General features: G+C 34.8%; 1 protein-coding gene across 6 annotated transcripts in view; it reads left to right on the top strand.

Annotated features, from left to right (window-relative positions):
* LOC115216514 (probable G-protein coupled receptor CG31760) overlaps positions 1-24,819 on the top strand; it is an 895,090-nt gene that overhangs the window by 139,056 nt on the left and 731,215 nt on the right. The gene's annotated exons all lie outside the window — the stretch shown is intronic.

Genomic DNA, 24,819 nt, shown 5'->3' on the forward strand with positions numbered 1-24,819 from the left:
ATAACCCGGAGCGTTCTTCTGTAAACTACTCCGTCCTTGAACAGTTCCAGTAGCGTATCAGTTTTTCACACTTTTCATGATCTAGGATTTCACCTGTCACGTCTCACACAACAAACTATTTCAAAAAATAAATAAACACACAAACACACACATAGATCCATGTGTACGCAGGTTTTTATGGGTAAGTGTCATCTCCTATAGCTTCGAGACGACCAGAGTCTTGTGAGTGGATTTTGTAGACGGAAACTGAAAGAAGCCTGTCTTATATATATATATATATATATTCTTTTCTACTCTAGGCACAATGTCTGATATTTTAGGGCAGGTGCCAGTCACAACTGGTACTTAATTTATCAACCCCGAGAGGATGAAAGACAAAGTTGACCGCGGCGGAATTTGAACTCAGAATCTGAACTGATAAACATTTCACCCGGCGTACTGACGCTTCTGCTAGCTCGCCGCCTTTATATATATATATATATATATATATATATATATATGTGTGTGTGTGTGTGTGTGTGTGTGTGTGTGTCTGTGTGTTTGTGTGTGTGTGTCTGTGTGTTTGTGTGTGTGTGTCTGTGTCTGTGTATATTTGTGTCTGTTTATCCCCCACCATTACTTCACAACCAATGCTGGTGTGTTTACGTCCCCGTAAATTAGCGGTTCTACAGAATATATTTTCTTTTATTTCTTTACACGTTTCAGTCATTCGACTGCGGCCATGCTGGAGCACCACCTTTTGCCGAACAAACTGACCCCAGGACGTAACCATTGTAAGCTTAGTACCTCTTCTCTATGTCTTTTGCTGAACCGCTGAATTTCGGGGACATAATCACACATCGCTTGTCAAGTGATGGTGGCGGGGAGCAACACAAACACACACATAAATATATATGCATACACACACACATAAATATATATGCATACACACACACATATATATATATATATACATACATATATACACATACATAGCTCGTGCTTTCTTGCCGATTATAGCTTCCATCACAGTAACTCATTCGAGTTGTTTCTCCGTCAACCACATCATCAGCAGCTTCTCCATATTTTCATGGATAGATGTCCGTTGTCTACAAATTATTTTGTCCCCCTTGGCTGACCTTATAGCTTTATCGACTCCTTCTGCTTCAGTATGCTACAGATCGTAGAAGTGCTACGCTCGTACTACTTCGTCATGTCGACTACACGCGCACCTTGGTAATGTTCTTCGATATTTTTTTTTCTTGAATTCAATGCACATCATTCGCTTGTTCTTCTCAGCAATCACTTACTTTGGACTCGTGGTTGGAAAAACGAAGTTTTACAAAATAACTGCAAGCATAAATTACAAGCCTTAATTTATCGAACCCGAAAGGATGAAAAGCAAAGTCAACCTCGGCGGAATTTGAACTCAGAACGTAACGGCAGAGGAAATACGTATTTCTTTATTACCCACAAGGGGGCTAAACACAGAGGGTACAAACAAGGACAGACATAGGTATTAAGTCGATTACATCGACCCCAGTGCGTAACTGGTACTTAATTTATCGACCCCGAAAGGATGAAAGGCAAAGTTGACCTCGGCGGAATTTGAACTCAGAATCTGAACTGATAAACATTTCACCCGGCGTACTGACGCTTCTGCTAGCTCGCCGCCTTTATATATATATATATATATATATATATAAATATGTGTGTGTGTGTGTTGTGTGTGTGTGTCTGTGTCTGTGTATATTTGTGTCTGTTTATCCCCCACCATTACTTCACAACCAATGCTGGTGTGTTTACGTCCCCGTAAATTAGCGGTTCTACAGAATATATTTTCTTTTATTTCTTTACACGTTTCAGTCATTCGACTGCGGCCATGCTGGAGCACCACCTTTTGCCGAACAAACTGACCCCAGGACGTAACCATTGTAAGCTTAGTACCTCTTCTCTATGTCTTTTGCTGAACCGCTGAATTTCGGGGACATAATCACACATCGCTTGTCAAGTGATGGTGGCGGGGAGCAACACAAACACACACATAAATATATATGCATACACACACACATAAATATATATGCATACACACACACATATATATATATATATACATACATATATACACATACATAGCTCGTGCTTTCTTGCCGATTATAGCTTCCATCACAGTAACTCATTCGAGTTGTTTCTCCGTCAACCACATCATCAGCAGCTTCTCCATATTTTCATGGATAGATGTCCGTTGTCTACAAATTATTTTGTCCCCCTTGGCTGACCTTATAGCTTTATCGACTCCTTCTGCTTCAGTATGCTACAGATCGTAGAAGTGCTACGCTCGTACTACTTCGTCATGTCGACTACACGCGCACCTTGGTAATGTTCTTCGATATTTTTTTTTCTTGAATTCAATGCACATCATTCGCTTGTTCTTCTCAGCAATCACTTACTTTGGACTCGTGGTTGGAAAAACGAAGTTTTACAAAATAACTGCAATCATAAATTACAAGCCTTAATTTATCGAACCCGAAAGGATGAAAAGCAAAGTCAACCTCGGCGGAATTTGAACTCAGAACGTAACGGCAGAGGAAATACGTATTTCTTTATTACCCACAAGGGGCTAAACACAGAGGGTACAAACAAGGACAGACATAGGTATTAAGTCGATTACATCGACCCCAGTGCGTAACTGGTACTTAATTTATCGACCCCGAAAGGATGAAAGGCAAAGTTGACCTCGGCGGAATTTGAACTCACAACGTAATGGCAGCCGAAATACCGCAAAGCATTTCGCCCGGCGTGCTAACGATTCTGCCAGCTCGCCGCCTTGTGTGTCTAAATATCTGCTAGAGATACACCTCCGCTCACTGTTTAATTTTCCTAAAAAAAGAAGTGTTTTATAATCAATAACGCAAATTCTACCTTCCTCGCTCTGAAATTGCAGCTATAATACATCGGTTTGTATTCATTCAAAACTTCGCAACATCGGCAATTTTAAAGTAAAACTGATCGTCCTATTTGCCAGACAAACTTGACCAGCCTATTGTGCAAGATGAAACGAATCTACAAAATTACAAATGTAAACATTTGTAAAACAATCCGGTATAACAGTAGATTTCTTGAAAATGCAAGTTTAATTTATATTAAGAGATCGCTGCTTGAAAGACCTGAATCAATAAATGATAGGATGTATTTGAATCCTGAAGAAAATCAATATTTGTTGAGAAGATGCAGGTATTTTTTTTAGATATTAATTTCTAAATTAAGCAAACGCTACTAGTTTTAGATGAATAGCACAATCAATTCTATCGACCCGAATACTTCACTGGTATAATTTTATTGGTGCTTTAATGATGAATGGAAACGTTGAGATCAGTGGAATTCGAACAGAATATGTAAATCTAATAACAAAATATTAAATTTCCGTTCGTGGATAATACTAAAATAGTATTAACCAAATGCTGTAAAATCAAAGGAGAAAATGTAGTGGTGTGACAAAAGTTATTACGGTATTTGGTTGTTCGTTTTGAGATTAGATCCTACGAATATCAAAGTCAGTCTTTCATCTTTCGGTAGTTAATAAAATACTGCGGTGTAATTGATTACACCTTTACCTCCGAATGTGAGACACTGTGTCTATATATCAACTGAAATGCTTGAAGGAGGGTTCAGGATCTTAGTTTAAACCGTTTTAGAGAATACACTACTCTACAAGTGAGAAAGTAGTATGAAAATCAGCACATTATCTGCTGCAGCCGTGGCCGTGATCCTAGATACAACCATTCTGCGTTACGTCATCAAAACATGTTTCTATGTCACACTGCGTTACCATTATTCTTTTTAATTAATTGTTTCTCCTCATTAGATTATCTTTTTGTATTAGAGAATTGCTGATATGACCACATTAATGAGTACTTTCCCTCATCAACGTTGGAAGTTGCCCCCGCAATATTTGATAAAGTATGAGAACCGCTTGCTTTCTTTCATAACCGCTAAATAATATCAGTAAATTATGATTATTGATTTTTGCATAACTTCACCATTCTTTCTACCACCCTACCACTCAAACTACATACCGCAACTATTCTATATGTTTTCCTGAATTTGATCCAATTCGATTCTTTGGACTAGAGAAGAGAACAAACAAAATACATTGCTTCCATAGCTTGCCGTCATTCTTGAATACCACTTCAGTTACAAACCGACATTGGTTAACGTTCTGTAGCATCGATAGTAGAAGCTGCAACAAACATTTGAATCGATTCCCGCGATGATTAAACACACCTCTATTTTCAGGTCACAAGACTTGTCATGTAAAAGAAATATGCCCTACACTTTAAAAACTCCATTAAAATGCTCTTGTGGTTGGTTTATTTTAAAAGACAGCAATGGAATCGATACAGAAGTTGATCGATTCTCTTTGCTGCTGATCTGTCGCTAACTTCCGTTAATTGCTCTTAAAATAGTTATTTAAAACCTATTTCGACGCAGGGTGCCACAATTCGAGAGCGAAGTAACCTTTAGTGATCAAGAATTTTTATTTTCCAGCACTTCTACTTTAACCTAAATGTATTTAACTATATATGGTGTTGCTCTAGCAAACTAGAGTTTATTATACTGGTGAAATTTCTTTAATATCATCACGTTATTTTTCTTCCCTCTCTCCATCCATACTATTTGCACCTCAAGATAAATGGAATGTGTATATGAGTTAAAATACGGTATGATGCAGTTACTTCTTACTAGAAATTTATTAAATAACGATAATATTCCACAGTGTTTTCCGAGAAACGCACCTTTACACTGATAGTATCAATAAAATTCGGAGTGAAGGAAAAATCCTGTTAAAGTTAGGTGTTGTAGCAGTCAGAATTTCTTAGATAAGGAATTGCGATTATTATATGCACTCTTGTCATCATTTTGTGTGATATAGTTCAAACGTTTATAAAGAGTATGTTTGAGTACACCAGTGTGAATATATCAGAATAAATTAGATTAAGCTGTCATTTTATAAACGCGGTTTGTATATGTAATTTTAGAAATACATGTTTTAGTACACGATAGTAAGCGTATGGAAGCATATTGCTTGTTTTAAAAGTTACAAAGTTGACCATAGCATTATACAGTACTGTTAAACTCTAAATAAATACCTATGTATTCATTTGAAGTGTGTTCTACAGAAACAGGGTGACCTCTAGTGATAATAATTGTTGGTTTCGGAAACACCCATATTTATTTATTATTTATTTATTTTTTTTATTTTAAATTTTGACTCTTAATTTTTATAGCTACATCTTACAGGTTTTATGTTACGTATGACTAATCGTAAAACTGTCAATGACTCGTATTATATTCCAGGTGCAGCTCAATAAATTTCAAGATGATATTTATGATTTGTTAGTCGTGTGTACAAGTAATTTTAAACACAGATAACAAAGTAAGTACTGATCTCTGTTTAAGCATCCGTACTACTGTATAATCTGAACTGGAACCAAGAATTCTAAATTAGTCTATGGAAGTGGATAGAGTAGATCTAATTAGGTACAGTAAATTCGATGCCTACTGATAAAATTTCGCAGTTTTGTAAAGATAATTTATATTTCCCACGCTCTTGTGTTTTCACCTAAAGAGTGATTTGCCTAATTTCTAGACTCTTGAGTGTCAAGCAATACATTTGCACTTCCCCGAAATTTTGAGATAGAATTGCAAATGTGTGCATGTTTGTGTGTGTGTGTGTGTGTGTGTGTGTGTGTGTGCACGCACGTGGGTGTATGTATGTATTTGTAAGTTTATGTATGTACGTATGCATATATACATAATTGTTTTTATAATTAACTGGACTCATACTAACAATAAATATTTAATTTACATACAAAGAAACAAAGTTCTGGTTTATGGCTAACGAAACTGACTCGTCCTAAATCTTGAGCATCACAAGAATGTCTTGCCTATTTTTTATTGTTTCTTTTTATAGATTTAATTTGTGATGTTTATGTTAATTTGTCTCTAAATCCTGATTTGCACAAATCGTTGCTTAAAAATTTACTAACATATCCATTTTCTCTAATGACTATGTAGTAAAAATGTAAACTTTTCGTGAAAGCATAGTTTAACCCCCATCTGTCACTTCTTTCTCATCACAGAACGATTTAACTGTTTTGCTGGTCAAGGTAGTGATACAAAGTGACGAATTACCGGTCAATGGGAATGAACATGATGCGATTTCTGGTATCCAAATACGAGAAATATACACTATATGTACACACAGGCACACACACGCACACATGTGCTCTCACGTACGCACCCACACACGCACAAACACAGAGAAAAGATAAAGAAATGTGAGTAATGAGATAAAAAAAAGAGACTGCATTTATGGCTCTGAGTAGCAACACGAAAGTGTAAGAGCAAGAATAAAATAAATAATCAAAATACATAGGCTTTAAGTCTTTACCGGAAAATATCGCTGTGATATCATGTGCATTTCCCCATTCCAATCCAGTGATTATACAAAAAAATTATGGCATTTCCGCAACCCCAATTTTCAATGGTAAAATACTTTCTTAGTTACAAACGTTGCATTACTACGCTTACAACCCGAAATCAATATTTTTTTCTCTTTATATATAAGAAAGTAGAAAATAAACTCGCGAAGTGTTGTATCTCTGAGCTAGTTTTCTGAAGAAACGTATGTTATTACAATACAAGGTTTCACAAATGTCATGTTTTGTTAGGATTCCCATGGTTTTCATATTTAAAATTAAAAACACTTTGAGCAAATTAAACAAATTCTGTTGTTGCCATTGTTGCTGTTTAGCGTCATATCAGCTATGATCGAGCTCGTTTTGAGCAGAGTTATACAAGTCATGAAGATGACATTTGGTAATTCAATGTCGTTTCAAGGTAGAATGTTATCTGTGAGAGATTTGGCTGGTATTTCTAGCAAGATGAGCGACCAAGATGAGGCTCTCTTTATCCCATAAAATGGTGCATGTTTTACACTCATTCGATAATGAGATTCATTATTTCATATCATACTGTCTTCTGTTTATATCATGTTCACGTTATCCTGCATTTCAGTAACTAGCGCGTTACAAAAGCTACCTTAAAAGCTACATATACGTTTTAATCAAACTATAAGCTCTATTGGTTTCAGAAGAATAGTTTCAGAAAGTGTCGCATATAACTACTCATGATTTCCTCTCGCATAGGTTTTACAAAATTATTTATCCACAGGACACTAATTAATGATATTTAGTGCGTTGTAATGTTTTGATGTGAATAATAGATTACCCCGTGCAATATTTTGATGGTGTTTTCTTTTCTGCTTTTAGCTCGTTTATCTTGGTCACTAGGGAATACTTAAACACAGTGCTCAATCAGTTAGGCTTTTCATCATTGCATATTTATGGCCCATATCTGTTTGAACGCTCTCCGTTAATCTAACTGGTTTATAGCCATTTAATTATTAATTAATTACTGTATCAAAGCCGTTTCCTTCAAACCGTATTTATTCCTGGCACAATATTCCATGTTTGATGATAGCGAAAGAATAGACATGATATCAATTGGGAATCTTCAGAAAAAACCTTTACAGTCTATCTCATCATTCATTTGAGGAATCTAACTCTTGTCTACTCAATTTCTTCACCTTCTCTATGTAAATATCTACGCATATCTCTCTACCTACTTATCTACCTACCTACCTACCTACCTACCTATCACTCTACCTACGAATATAATTTCAGGCATGTATTGGTCGAAATTAACCAAAATACATTGTTTAAAACACTAATCAATATAACCTGTACAGCTACATCTTTGACAATAACACATATCTATTAAACGAATAAGAGAACCTCTACATGCTCAACCGATTAGCTAGACGTAGGAGCCATGTATCCCTCGAATAACAATCTACAGTCTTCAATAAAAGAAGAATTCAATTGCTAAGAAACGGTATGGTTAAGGTAGGAATTCCTTTGAACATTACTCTTGATGAATCTAAGTCAATGTGTTACTCGGCTCGTCTAACGTAGAATGTATTTAATGTTGTAGGGAGGCAGTATTTCCTCAGCTGAAAATGATAGCTGTTCCATTCATAGAAAAAATCATATAATAATTTCAAATGAATATGACTAGGTATGTGTATGTATTATATATGTATAGACACATACACACACGCACAAACACATACACGCACGCGCGTGTAGGTTAGTTAAAATATCTTAAATTCCCCTTTATAGTAAAATATGTAAATTCTCTCTTACGGTAAAATGTGTAAAAATACTGTAAACTGAGCAGAGCTTCCACCTCGTCGCATTCCCAGACACAGCACTTCTAGATCTTTAGCCGTCATCAATGGGAAATACTGTTGTCCAAGTGGCGCTATTAAACCGCAAATTCGGGAGAAATTCAGCAAAACCAGCGCAAAGCATCATTTAAGCATAAGCGAAAGTTAGGTTAGTTAAAATATGTTTGTGACTTATTTCAACTTGTAAAAGCAAATTCATGGCAGTTACCGTGGAGAAAAAAAAATTCTTTCTGAAGGTAAGAGAGGTAAAAACACAATATTTGCCCAGTGTTTACCTTTGTTGGACTACCAGACACGGCATTTCTAGCTCTGTAGCCGTGATCAAATTGAAAGCTGGGTTGAACCACAAAACTTTCCTGGTCCTAGTTCTACTAGCGTTCGTTTTGCATTTATATGTCTGTATATGTATGTGGTCTGCGCACATCTATCTGCGTATTTTGATGTATACCTGCATATTGATGGTTTAGTATGAGTATATACTATTGTGAAATATTTTAATATATTTTAATATATTTTAATTTCAATTTCTATGTATTAATTATATTAATCGAATTATATTTTCTGCACAATTAATGACAATATGTATTTGAATCAAATCTTCGATTGAAGGGTTTCTTTCCTCGATTTTTATAATTTTATACTGAATTCATTTATTTTGTTTTGTTTATTTTTGTTTATCGCTCGCATATAACCGTTATTTGAAAGAACCAATCAAACAAATCCACTTTTAAAGGTGTATTGTTTAAGCTAGTTTGGATCGAATTGGCATCTCGGGTTCCATTTTAACAAAACTGTGTGACGAACGGGAACGTGAAACTCCGAGTAACAGCTTTTGTTAAATTTCTGCCGCTTTTAAATAACGTATATACAAACACACACACACACACACACATACACACACACACACATACACACACACATACACACATATATATATGTATTTAGGGAGAGGTGGGGAAAGATATAGAAAAATACGTGACAGGTGTTTTTATACGGTTAATGGCTGGAATGGGGTGGTGAAAGAGGAGCCAGAACTTCTGAAATATGCATATATACCCATTACTTTTTTTGTATTTTCGATCGTTAATAAAAAGGCGTAAGTTTCAGAGTGGGCTCTAATGTCTAAAGAAAATTGGCACAGATAACTTTCAAAAGTGATTGAATCGCACTGATAAGATGCTAAGGTGCAGTATTGGCCTGTAATGCGTTTAATATATTTATATTATAGTTGCGTATCAAAATACTGTGTACTTACCCGGAATTTGCACACACACACACACACGTGTATTTCTGCCTGTGTTTGTGTGCATGCACATATATATGTATGCAATTGCTATACAGGTACTCATGTGTGTGTGTGTGAGGACATATATATATATATATATATATATATATATATATATATGTAAAGGGATAGAGAGAGAGAGGTAGATAGATAGATGGATAGATAGATTGATAGATAGATAGATAGATAGATAGATAGATAGATAGATAGATAGATAGATAGATAGATAGATAGATAGATAGATAGATAGATAGAAAACTGTAGTTACAACCGATTCACAAGTGAAAGTACATTGGTATACCTTCTTCACATTCTCTTATGTTTTATAAATCTTTCTGAGCGTATGCGTGTATACGAGTAGTAATAGTAGTACAAGGAGGAGGAGGAGGAGAAGGATAAAGAGCAGGAGGATAATTTGATCATACTGCTGCTTTAATTACTTTGCTATTATTGCCTTGCTTAAATTAACCTTTAACAGATGAGCGATATTTGTCTTCCAGTTACTCATTTTACTCTATCCGCATATTTTTGTTTACTTATACTTAAAATCACTTTTTGAAAAAATTCTCCCTCTTGAAATAACCAACAAAAGTAATCACAACAACTTTTGCTCATCGAAGCGGGCGAAGACAAACGGTTGTATAGGACTAATCAATTTGCCATACATACAAATATCGTTAAATACGAAGTTTTACATTTAAATAGAATGGTGATTTTGTATTAATTTTGGTAAGAAAATCATTAAATATAGTTTGAATCATTATTACCTCAAGTAACCTAACTACTTATTACGCGAATTCCTATATAACAAATGTGATTTATAAAATAACTTATAAATAATATGTAAATAGTTTAATAAGTAATGTTTTCTCTCTTTTCAAAACATTTGTTACTTTGTTCAAGTGACAAGGGGATGTTTTGTTTTATACCGCATATAATTTATGGGAAGAGAAATATTAGGTTCAAGGATTTTGAGTCAATTCATAACGTAATGAGAAAGTGAACTAAAAATAAGGGAAACTGTGGAAAGAAAAAGAGAAAGAAAAGTTTTGGTGTGTAATTAATCATTTGTATATTTCGTTTCATGTCACTGATTTTATTAAACTGTCAACGATTACGTTTCTTTCTGTGATTACATAACGAAAGATTAATGATCGAAAGTGGATGAGAGCGAAGAATACTTAAAAGGAAAATATATGTAAAATATAGAATAGGAGCGATAGGGAAATACACATATGGGGCATAAAATAAAACACACATGTTGAGGTAAAATACAATAGAAGTTAGAAGTATTTTACCTTTCGAGCATACGCTCATCTACAGAAAGTATAGACGAGGACAGAAAAATGGAAAAAGAACAGAACAAACGTATCTCAATTGCTGTTACTGCATGCTCTAATAACTGGAAGCGGAAGAGGGCCCTGGAGGCGTGAGTGGCAAGGGAGAGAACATAGGTATGTTTGTGCAAAGACGTATTTTTGAGGCTAATGTACGCGTGTTTCTCTGTATGTTCTGTTATTGATTAGGTTTAAATCAGCACAAGGATACCTGTGTAAGGCTGTCTAGAGAATGTGTGTATATTTGTCTATATGTTTACCATGTTTTTGTGTTTTATGTTCTCGTTTCTCGATGTTTTCACGTTTGTTGACGTCTTGTAACCATATATGCATGTATATATACATATGTATGTAGGTATGTACATATATGTATGTATATATGCATATATATATATATATATATATATATATATATATATATATATATAATAGTTATCGCCATACTAATATGGCATTCTTATAAAAATAAGAATAAAGCTGTCCGCTTATTAGCTCCATGAGGCCATCGCCTTAAGTTAGCTATTTGATACACAAACTGTATCCATATAACCTTCGAACAAGGGAGGTCAGTCGCTCCACACTACTTGACCGGCAGCTACAGACGCGTTTCGGGGTATTGCCCCTTTTCAGTGTAGCGTAGCCAGACCAGTAGGTGTCGCTTCTGACAATCTCTGTTCGAAGGTTTTATTTACCTAGGTTCGGTGGAATACATCCACTTGTTTTCAATAATAGAAATTTAGAGAGACATAATAATTTTCATATTTCTATTATATATATATATATATATATATATATATATATATATATATATATATATATTATATGATCGAGCACCACGCATCCATTTCCAAGTAACTGTTATCTTAATAATTCCGATGCGCTTTCTACAAACTATCTCTATTCTATCTCCCCTCACTCTTCCTCCTTGACTCTCCCGTTGCTCACACCTGACCAACGGGTATCTGTCTTTATTTCTTCCACTTTATTCTTAAATACAAGACGTGCTTTTGCGTTTCTCTTCTCAAAGCTCGATTCTCCAGCGTTCACACTTCACCTCTTTATGGCTTAACAGCCCTTACCGTTTGTTCTCAGTCCTGTTTTTGTCACCACTTTAATCCACCGCAAATCCCAAATTTTTCTTTAATTTGCTTCGTGGGAACGACTGCTTTAACGAAGTCGGGTCTTATCCCTACGTTCGAAACGCGGGGTAGATGAAACAGGGGCGACTGATGAAGGGTATGTTCTTGATATATATATATAGCATAAACAATTAAGATTCAAGTGAATTCTAATGAATTCAAATGAATATGGTACTTAACTTAGATGCACCAGAATTCTTTATGGTATTAACCATAAAATAATGTGGGGTGATTATAACCAAGAAAAAAGCAACAAGAATGGATTAGTAGTTTAGTACAATTGTTTCATACTAAGAGCAGTTTTATTTGAAGCTGCAAATATTGCAGCAAATACAAATATCCAGTATTCATCAGCTAAATCACATATATGTTTTCCAGACATCCTAGAGAGTTTGATTATCCTCATGAAGTATTAGGAGTGAGTTCTATGAAATTTAAAGTCAAATTATAAGCAGACTTAAAATGCTTTCTAATGATGAACAGTTTTATATAAAGTTTTTAAACAGACTGTTAACTTCCCAGAGAAGGTGAATCCATCCATAAAAATGTAGGTATAATTTCCGGAGACATGAGGAGAGCTGCTGGTCACACGCCGGTTCATTTCACAACTAAGTTGTTGCAAACAGAATTTGGTTGTAGTAGCAAGAAAAGTCGGCGAAGCAGATTCAGCCCAAATAAAGGACATAATGGGAGGAAGGGAGTAGAGGAGTAAGAAGACATAAATACACCATAGACAAAGGTTAGTTTATTTCTGTGGTGACAGAAAATCTAGGTCAGTGTTGAAGGAATCTTAGATTTATAATGGAATATTAAGTTTGACCACCACCTGCCAAGAACTGAGACCCTCACAGAGTTAATGGTAGGATAAAGAATACAGAGAGATCAAAGGAAGACATTAAAGGGGTTATATCATTGGCATAATGATTTGAAAGGGAATCATGCACTTGTGGACATCACAGAATTTACCACAACCAACCTGAAGCAGCGTGTTACGCCTTCTTGTAGCAGAGAATGGAGATTGCCTTTGTATATACTCATTCTCTTAGGAGATCGATACATTAAAGTACCAACCAATTCTTTCAGTCGATATTATCGAGTGTATCTCGTCTCCCATACACCTAATCAATAATTAAGCACGTGTACTGATGATTAATAATGATTATAGATAGCTCATTTAGTAAAAGAATGTTCTGATTTCATTACAATATTCTTTATAATTAGTGTCCGTAATATATTCAGATAATCATCTCAATCGACAGTAGATCTGTTACAAATTTCATTCTTATATGCTAGCGTAATAAGTCTTTCTGAATTAGACTCATAATTTTGCAAGTCTTGGGAATATTATTCCTGATTATTAGGCTTCGGGCTACGATGTTCACTGTTATAATTGTGCAATTCTCCTGTGACTATAACGTATATTTTCTTTCGCTTTAATGTTACAAAATGAGTGCACATATTTAATATACATGTGTTGCGTGTGTGTGTGCGTGTATGGCTGAATATATTTACTATATAAATGTGAGTGTATGAGTGTGTGTATATGAGTATGTCATAGAAATGCTCTGAGAAATCCTAGAGAGAAAATGATTTGATTTTCAAGCTTTGCATACTAAGGAGGGGCTTTTTAGTAATTAGTAACCTAAAATTATAATTTTCTACGAGAAATAATTCAAATTCCAGATCGCCAAAATTGAATTCCTTTAGAAGCCGCCATCTTAAACTCATGACTAACTAAGTTTGTTGTGTGTGGGTGGATGGATGGGTTTGACGTCGGTATATCTAGCTCACGCTATCTGTTTACCTCTCTCTCACTCTCACTCTATCTCTGAATATGTATGTCTCTCAAACTGAGAGTGTATGCGTGTCAGTGTGTCGGTGTATGTGTATGCATGTGTGTAAGCAATTTTATTAGGGAGACAAAGTCAAAAATCTCCCACAAAGCAGTACAATTCCAAGCATAGATGGAAAACCCATAATAGCCTCCGTCGTACAAACTCAGGAAACAATGTCAAATTTCAAATAAAAAAAACCCTCAATTTTCAGTGAGTCTTAATTTTGCCATGGCCATCAACAAACCGCAAGGGAAAACATTTTCGGTTGCCGGTCTACACCTTGAAGAGCCCTGCTTCCAACGATCAGCTACATTTTCAGAGCAGGAAATAAGGAAAATTTCTACATCTATGCACTAAATGGAAAAACAAATCTTCGTTTGACAAGACATTATAAATTGCCCCAAATAATGCAGGAATTCGTCCAGATCAAGAGTCCTTTCCGTTGGGAAAGACATGGAATGAAACAAGAAGTTGAAATAAAGACATTCTATAGTAAAAATTGTACTGCAACGACGGACTACTGAGCTAATATATTATGTGCGTGTGTGTGAATGTGAGGTATGTGTGTATGTATGTATATATATATATATATATATATATATATATATATATATGTGTGTGTGTGTGTGTGTGTGTGTGTGTGTGGTGTGTGTGTGTGTATGTATATATATATATATGTGTGTGTATGTATATATATATTATATATATGTATATATGTGTGTGTGTGTGTGTATGTGTGTTATATTAAATAATTGATAGCGAATGCTTAGTGTAATGTAAGTATTATTTAGCACGACGATCATTTCAGCTTACATATACCCTGCTCCCTTGAATGCATCCCACATTACAGAACAATCCTCATCGGTTTATGTAATACGGTACAGTGTTATAATATGTATATTTTGGTACTGTGTGTAGCAGGATGAAGTTGGTATGATGCGTTTGTTTATAGTAGTTCACAAATCCCATAATGAGTCACTGTGGCTGGTATAAATTCGGAGAGTGGTAGGTAAAAACTACAAAACATCAAATACAAAGATTAAATGGTAAGGCCACAATCGCTTTTCAATGGAAAGCGCTCTAAAGGTTGTGGGGTTTTTTGATAGCTCGTTATGCGTATCATTCGTGGCAAGCTGTCGAGAATTTACTGGGGGTTTGTTTTGCATCTTTGGTCTTTCTATGCAGATGTAAGCCAAAACGATCGTCGTGTTAAATAAAGCTTACAGTACATTCTGCCTTCACTATCAATCGTTTTAAATTTACTAAACGTGCACTGAGGAATTTCTTAACTGTATCCTGCGACGATGCGCAGTACGCCGCGGATGGCACCTGGTAGCCCTAAGTGCTGAACCTTCTCTCAAGGGAGATACCCCAAACAAGGTTTGGTTACTTCATTTAAAGTCTCCTATCTAAACTTAAATTAAGTGTCCCACCCGTGAATGATCGATGCTAAATGTGTCCAGACAATTGTCGTGATTAATAATAAATTCTCGTAGATTCCATCTGCCGTCTTTCATTTACTATGTGTGTGTGTGTTTGTATGCATTATTATGTATGTGTGAATATACATACTCATATATACACATGTGTATGCTCGTTTAGACATACATACGTATGTGTGAATCTCTCTCGCTATGAATTTGTATATGTACACAGATATATTGAGGAAACTATGCATATATAAACGTGTATGTGAATGTTATAATACATATTTCATCCTTCTTTCTCAACAAACCCGCACGCACACATATGTATATACACACACATACATATAATACGCACATACGCACGCATACAAACATCCATGTATGTATATATATAAACACATCTGACATGTAGTATGACATATTTTGTCATATCAAATTGGAAGAATTCTCGAATTATTTTTGGCAAGCGAAGAGGCAAACAGCAATTTTGGAAATATAGCTGTCAATCAAAACGGCGTATAGATTTTTTTTTCTCTTTACCCCTTAAAAGCTTTTAAGGAGCACTTTTTGTGCTGATATGATTCTTACATGTTGCGAAGAGATTCGATATAAATTACAAAAACGTACTTTTGCCCGTTATGGAACATATTCATGTTGCGTATGAATGTCAATAAATGAACAACTTCGTTGCGATTAATATCAATAATATAGATAATTTTTCCGTGTACATTTACTACAAAAACATCTCAGCAATTTTTGGTAAAGTAGATCCATTTAGCTCATTTCTGATAAAAGACAGTATGGTCACGGTTGGAAAGCCTTTTGTAAAATACTTGCTCTATCAGGGCTTTCATGGGCCTGAATAGCAGTAAAAGTTTTAATAGCAAATAACGGACTCTATGCAGTAAGACTAACTTATAGAGATCAGAAACATATCAGATAATAAACTACCAAATTGTGTGTTCTTGCGTGGAAATTGAGGTGACACATAGTAGAGTATGCATACTTTGATATCGGAAAAACTGAGGTGGTCGTGGCTGGAGTGTCTTTGATGAGATATTTGTCATATTTTACACCTACATCTCCGAGAAGAAGACGAAGAAGAAGAAGAAGAAGAAGAGGAAGAAAAAGAAGTAGTAGCAGTAGTAGTAGCAGTAGTAGTAGTAGTAGTAGTAGTAGTAGTAGTAGTAGTAGTAGTAGTAGTAGTGGTAGTAGTAGTAGTAGCAGCAGCAGCAGCAGCAGCAGCACTAGTAGAAGGAAAAGGATAGCAACGAGCGAAAAGAAAATTATGATAGTGTAGGAAAAGGAGGAGAAAAGGTCGCCAAGAAGGGGATCTGAAAACGAAATTGAATAGGAATCTTAGTAGTAGTAGTAGTAGTAGCTGTGCTATTTATTGTTGTTGGTGTTGTTCTCTATGTTGATGTTCCATAGGTATCACAGAGGAGAGGAGTCAAGAAGAAAAGTTGAAAGCAGATAATGATGAACAGAATGAAATAAACAAGCCAAGCAACAAAGGAAAAGTGAACAACATTAGTAAAGAAACAAACAAACAAACACACCCTAGTAATATGGCGCTGCGAACAATTGGATAAAACAGGTCAAACTATGTGAGGTGGATAAAAAGATTTTGCTGCCAATGGATTAGTTTATGAGAGACAATTTCAATGTTAAGCTTCCGTATCCAATCACCAATTAGACAATCGATAACTTTTTTTTGTTTTTGTTTTATTTGGGTATTTACGAATTTTTGTCGCAATGAATATAACCAGTAAAGTGAAGTGAAAAATGACCCATCCCAGGCACCCCCCCACATCTCTTCTAAATTTCATTTGTATGTATTTCTGAATGTTGTTTTTCATTGATCTAAATTCAATGAGACACACATAATGGCCGTCGAGCCAATAAGGGTGCCTCTGTGTCACCGCTGAAGCTGCTAGAAATAGAAGCTAAATCTCACTCAAATCACAATATATGTCTATAGAAAATACATCACTTTGAACATCGTAGTCTTTAAAATTGATTGTACACTGCGAATAGTTTATCTTCGGATTTATTTAGAATGCAGTAAATATAATATCAGACAAGATGAATAATTAACATGAAAATCCTTACAGTTAATAGTTTCTATATTGCAGGCAACTGTTTTATATTTTGGGTAGTATTCCTAATGAGCTTGTTTTAGCGCCACCACCACTAACAACACCTGGTTATTACAGTATTTAACAATGTTCAGTCTCTTTCGAGCAATCAAATCAGACCTCCCCATCGACATTTTCCTCTCAGCTCACGTTGTTTTCTGTTAACATTGATTTGCAGATGTTGGCAGCATGTTAGGTGCTACTCAAAAGGTCATGGGCACACCTCTCCTTCACTGATTAAATTATAAAAAAATCCTACATGAAATAATTTCTTCAGCTTCTTGTTTTGTGAACCAGCCATCATGCTTAAAAGTGATTATAATCAATATTGCTCCTACGAAATAAGAAACCTGTTATTTGTTGCTGAGGTATAAAAGTCTGAGATGTTTTGAGGAGGGGAAATTAAATTACGTGATATACATGCTTTTCTTAAGAATTACACTTATTAATCTATCTGATGTTGTATCAAGCTCTAAACACTGGTGACATTTATTCAGCAACTGTCTACTACCCACAAAAGTCTCAACTTTAGTGAATCGAAACAATATACAAAAAGAAAAAGTTACTCTGACAAGGTGTGATAGCAGAATGCAGGTAATCGCTGAATCTGGCACCGCTCAACGTCTCTGCCTTCCAATAACCAACTATCAACAAATAAGGATATTTAATTTTGAGAGAGATTACAGGTTTCTGCAGGCCAGTGGGAGCTTTATTAAAAGGGATTCTAATGTTACACCAGAAATTTTTAAAATTAGGATAATTTCCTCAGGGCCTGAACTCATAATACAATTGTGCATAATTGAATAGAACGGTAAATTTCATTCGTCACTTAATCGTTTCTAACAATAATGGTCCTAACTAGAATTGATAGTGATTGGATTTCATTCACTTCTTAATTTTCAGTTTAATTATTTTTTCATAGTTTCCTTCTATCCCCCATGTAGCGCTAAAATAGAAATTTAGGAAACACTTTTTGCTACATATTTCCGTACTTGTCAACAGCGATTAATCGAATTAAAGAGTTTATCTACTTAGAAATTCTTAAAAGACTTCCATGTACAACATCATACTCACGTTAAGTGATTAAGTTCAACAGTTGCCCACATCTCGACACAATCATATTACTAATACTTTCGGTAAAGTTACGTGGGAGGAAGTCATACAATTGCCAATTTACCATAGCTTCACCAATACCATTCATACACAGATTCTACTCGGTTTGTTTAGCAGAAGATGGAAAAAATTGAAGCAAGCGATATTTAAACATCTCCACATCCCCATTATTCAAATTACTACTCTTGAAAGAACATTATAGCAGAGAACAGTGTTCCACTATTGTATGTACTGCACTCTATCTACAGAATCAGATGCTACTGCTGTTTTTGGTAGTATTCCACCAAACTATAACAAAATTTAACCTTGAAAATGTCAATATTGTTGACGTAATCCATATCCTCTCTTAAAAACACGACACCTATTTTATGGATTTATTTAGACATTAATTTATTCAAAATATCATTGTGCATGTGCTGGTGTGCAAATGTGTCTCTGTAATGGATATGTGTGTGTGTGCGCGCATGTATTTGTGCGCATATGCACACACATCTATATATGTATGTGCGCATAAACATATATATAATAATATATATATATATATATATATATATATATATATATATATGGGCGTAAATATGGGTATATGTGTACTCTCTATATAAATGTATATTCATATGTGTGTGAATGTGTATACATATATATAAAGATAGATTGACATATATATACATATACATATATATATACGTGTGTGTGTGTGCGTGCATATATATATAAATATAAATATATATGTATATATATATATACATGTACATATGTATATATATATACATATACATATGTATATATATATATACATATGTATATATGCATATATATATACATATATATATATATATATATATATATATACATATATATATATGCATATACATATATGCATATATATATATATATATGCATATACATATATGTATATATATATGCATATACATATATGTATATGTCTATATATATATATATATATATATATATATATAATATATATATATATATATATATATATATATACATATATATACATATGCATAATATATATATACACACACACGCAGAAACATATATGCGTATGGTCTATTTTAGTATGCGTATGCTGGAGTATATGTTTTTTTCTGTAAATGGGTGTGTGAATATATGTATGTGAGTATTTATGTATTTATTGATTTAATCATTCGTCAAGTGTTTTGCGAGATATTAAGTCAAATGGCACTTAACGAAACAGCTTCATTTCTAGTTTCTCATATTAGTTGCAGGTCTGTCTCTGTTAATTCCCTCACAGAATGGCAGGTACGTCCTTGAAAATCACTCCTGCGTAACACGTTTAATGATTCTATATCACCTTGTAAAGTTTACCATTATTATTATTATTATTATTATTATTATTATTATTATTATTATTATATTATTATTATTATTATTATTATTATCATTATTATCATTCTTATTATTATTATTATTATTATTATTATCATCAATATGAACATCATGATGATGATCATCATTATCAGCATCAGCATCATCATCGTAATCATCATCATTATCATTATCATCATCATCATCATCATCATCAACTCTCTGCAACATATAGCAAAAATGTAAAACAGGAATGAACACTTTTTTATTTTGTAATGTTTTGAGTATTGATTTTTGACTTTTCTTTCCATCTTAATGTAACGCATATAGTGTCATAATGATATGGTGGTGTGTTATGGCTCATTTGGAGAGATATTTTTCTAGCTCTTGTTTTTCTGTATATTTATATTTTGGAATGATATTGATGTAGTCTAATACTGCTTTGAATTCTGCACCAATGCATGGGATGGTTGCTAAGAAGCTATGCTTAAAAAAACGCGATTCCATGTTCCATTACATGTCGGGGCACTATAGGTATGTAAATTAGGAATATGAGGGATTGAATATGCCGTGGATTCAGAGGTGTTCCTTTGTCCATAGACATACAGACACGCGCGCACGAACACATTACTTAGTAAATCGTATGATAGGCACAGGAGTGGGTGTGTGGTAAGTAGCTTGCTAACCAACCATATGGTTCCGGGTTCAGTCACACTGCGTGGCATCTTGGGAAGTGTCTTCTGCTATAGCCCCGGGCCGACCAATGTCTTGTGAGTGGATTTGGTAGACGGAAACTGAAAGAAGCCCGTCGTATATATGTATATATATATATGTATGTGTTTGTGTTTGTGTGTCTGTGTTTGTCCCCCTAGCATTGCTTGTCAACCGATGCTGGTGTCTTTACGTCCCCGTCACCTTGCGGTTCGGCAAAAAGAGACCGATAGAATAAGTACTGGGCTTACAATGAATAAGTCCCGGGGTCGATTTGCTCGACTAAAGGTGGTGCTCCAGCATGGCCGCAGTCAAATGACTGAAACAAGTAAAAGAGTATATACACTTGGTAGTTTACCGGTAAGGCACGTTCACTCTGAGTGTGGGTTGGGTATTCGATTAATGATAGTGACGAAATATGGAAGATACGAAAATCTTTATTGATTACAATTAATTCGACCGGTCTAATACCGATCCCTCGTGGGTGGCATTCTGAACATTTGGTTTAGGTTCATCCCTCGGTGTAGATGTGTTTCCTTGTGTGATTTTAATAGGTATCTTTTTAAAATAAACTCTGTTTCTCAAGATTGCCTCTTAGTCTTCGTATATCGAAGTGGCAAATTTAGGTATACAGCTTCACTCTTATAGAAGATCGATAACAAATATCAGATACAAAAAGAAGCAAATACACAACACAGCAAAACGTGTATTAGATACAAGCGTTAGTAGATTGGATGTAACAACACTCATACATACGTGGTCTGGCGCACGTATATTCGATCGTACAAATACACGCACATACAGGCACAAATACACGCATGGTTTGGCACACATACGCTCGTACTCAGAATTAAGTAGACATTAATAATGCCAGTGGCTATTAGTGGCTGCTGATACGACTCGGTTAGTGGGCAATTACAGACTCTGTTGTGCAATTCACTGGGTCTAGTGATTATTCATTTAGCAGTTGTACAGTCATAAGTACGAACATAAATACTGATATTGTAGATGTATATTCTCTGACTGTAGAAAGCATCAATGCCAGGGAACACCATTGCAGACAGGTGTATTTTTTTTTGCATTTACATCGGAAGGTGAGAGATATTTATATAGAGACTCAAATGGGTATTTTTCTCACTTTAAACGGTAAACGATAGTCAAGGTGTATCCCCGTAATATTGGTAATTAGTGTGGCATTGTGTTTAAAAGAATGCGGAGGTTGCGGTTATTCATCCATATATTAACGTAAAGTGTAGTTATTAATTTAGGTAACGATTATTCTAATTCATGTCCACTATATTTTGCTAAAGTTAATTTAGTATCATGCAAGCAACTTGATAGTCTTTCAGAAGTCTTGTTAATCTGAAAGCTTGTCTACTGAAAATACACACCTAGACTGGGGAATGCACCTAAACCAGATAATTAAGAATACCACTCGCGTGAGATCGAGGTAAGATGGTCACAACTGTAGTGACCAACAAAGACTCTCGTATCTTCCATATTCCGTCTCTCTCATTAATGAAATATATATGTATATGTATATGTGTGTGTGTGTGTGTGTGTGTGTGTGTGTGTGTAAAATAGTGTACATTTAAACACAAGAGAAACTACCTTTTAACAGGTAAGTTTACACGCTAGAAGAAGCAGTCAAAATGACCAAAACCTCATTTAAGAGCAAATTTGGAAGGGAATGAAAAATAGAAACTTTTACCTTGTTATTGTTTCACGGTTATACGTAGGTTTCAAATTTGTTTAGCAAGTAAAATAATTTGCTAGGCGAATTCTCATCAGTAACCGCGCCATAACATTAACATTAAACAGTCCTCCATAATCTACCAACATGCCAAAGACCAACATGGTGACAACTTGGGTCAACATGACAACCGCATCTTGTCCAAGCACCCAAAAGACCCAGCACTCAGACAAATACGGGTGTACGTCCTTATAAATGAAACTTCCCCCATACAGGAACGGTGCATATCCCCATACCCACAGTTTACATAGGTAGAGTAGAATAGTTAGTGAGATGTTATGTGGAGAAATGTATGTATGCGTGTGTTTGTGTGTGTATGTATATATATGTATATATATATATATATATATATATTATATATATATATATTATATATATATATATGTATGTATATGCACATGTATGTAAGCATATGGATATGGAAATAAAAAGATCAACACAGACGGATAGGTACATAGGTTATATGAACAGACAAACATACATACGCAAATGGAGACTGAAACACATGACCATATATACACACACACTTTACTTCACACAAGGAAACATATGGAGACACATGTTCACACATATGGAGATGCACATCCATACATACAAACACGGTACATAGTTGCCAAACACACACACACGCACTCAGACATGCACACACAAGGAGACAGACGTACATACATATATAGGCACCCACACACACATACTTAAAAATTACACAAACACAGAAATGCAAGCACATGAATGATGCAGAATACATACAGATGCACACACACACATACATACATACATACATGCATATATACGTAAATACATGCATAAATACATGCATGCATAGGCGCACACACATACACTGACCCACACACATATTCACAAGCAAAAAGAAACGCAGTATGAATAGCGGACACAGTCAAGAATACTGAAAAGGTTGCAAGACGCAACGAACATTTTAGGGAAATAAAAATATGTGTTAAATTACAAGGTTCAAACAGAAAATTACTCTCCCCAGATACAACCGCATATATACTTTTATTCTTTAATTCTTTTATTGTTTCAGTCATGTGACTACGGCCATGCTGGAGCACCGCCTTTGGTCGAGCAAATCGACCCCAGGACGTATTGTTTGTAAGCCTAGTACTTATTCTATTGTTTTTTTCTGCCAAACCGCTAAGTTACGGGTACACACCAGCATCGGTTGTCAAGCGATGTTGGGGGGACAAACACAGACACACATAAACACACACACACACACACACACACACATATATTATATATATATTATATATATATATATATATATTTCTTTAATCCTTTACGTGTTTGAGTCATTTGATTACAGCCATGCCGGAGCAGCACCTTTAGCCGAATATATCGACCCAAGGACTTATTTCTTGTAAGCGTAGTACTGTGTAGTATGTAGCCCATAGCTACATACCACACCGCTACGTGTACGCCCGTATACATACATACACACACACACATATATATATATATATATATATATATACCTATTGGATATTGGTACAATGCGTTCATTATGGTAGTTTTGCCTTTAAGAGTCCCTCTTGGCGTGAGGCATTTATGTATATTAATGCGCTTGATATAAATAAATATATTAAATATTGGCATATAGATTGGCAGTTACTGACATAGATACTTACTTACATACATATATATACATACATATATACATATACATATACACAGGCCTTCCACACAATTTCTGTCTACCAAATCCCCTCATACAGTATCTGTCAGTACGAAGCTATTACGGGAGTGCACAACGAGAGTGGAGCTGAATACCATTGCCTCAAAGCGAAATTCCTAACTACGCAACCATACATGTATGTTTTTATAAATGAATGGTTGTTGGGGGGGGGGGTAGGTGTGTGTCTTTATATATATATATATACATATACATACATACATATACATATATATATATATATACATACATATACATATACATATGCATATATATATGCATATATATATATATATATATATGCATATGTGGTATCGACATTAGGAGATATACCGTCCCTACTATCATTCAATAAAAGATTACGTTGGGAGGTAATTATTGATCGATACCTCTTTAATATCAGTACCTATCAAGAAAGTTTCAAATTGTAAGCGGAAATGTTATTTCCTGTCTACGTATTTTTCATTCAATATTGTTAGTCACATATAAATGAGTTTATGAAATATGCTGACGCATAAGATAGAAACTTATAGGTGTAGATAAGCGTCGAACATTTTTTTTTTTCTAATTCTTATATATATCAAAATAATTAATCTATAAATAGGTATCACCAAAACGGATGTTAAAGGCGGAAACATCTCTGTTCACCTTCTTCCTAAATTGATTGCAACCAGAAAAAGGATAAACTATTTTGTTTAACTCAACATTCAATGTCCTGAATCTTCTTCAACAGCGACATCTT

This window comes from Octopus sinensis, linkage group LG10 (genome assembly GCF_006345805.1).
Source record: "Octopus sinensis linkage group LG10, ASM634580v1, whole genome shotgun sequence".
NCBI lineage: Eukaryota > Metazoa > Mollusca > Cephalopoda > Octopoda > Octopodidae > Octopus > Octopus sinensis.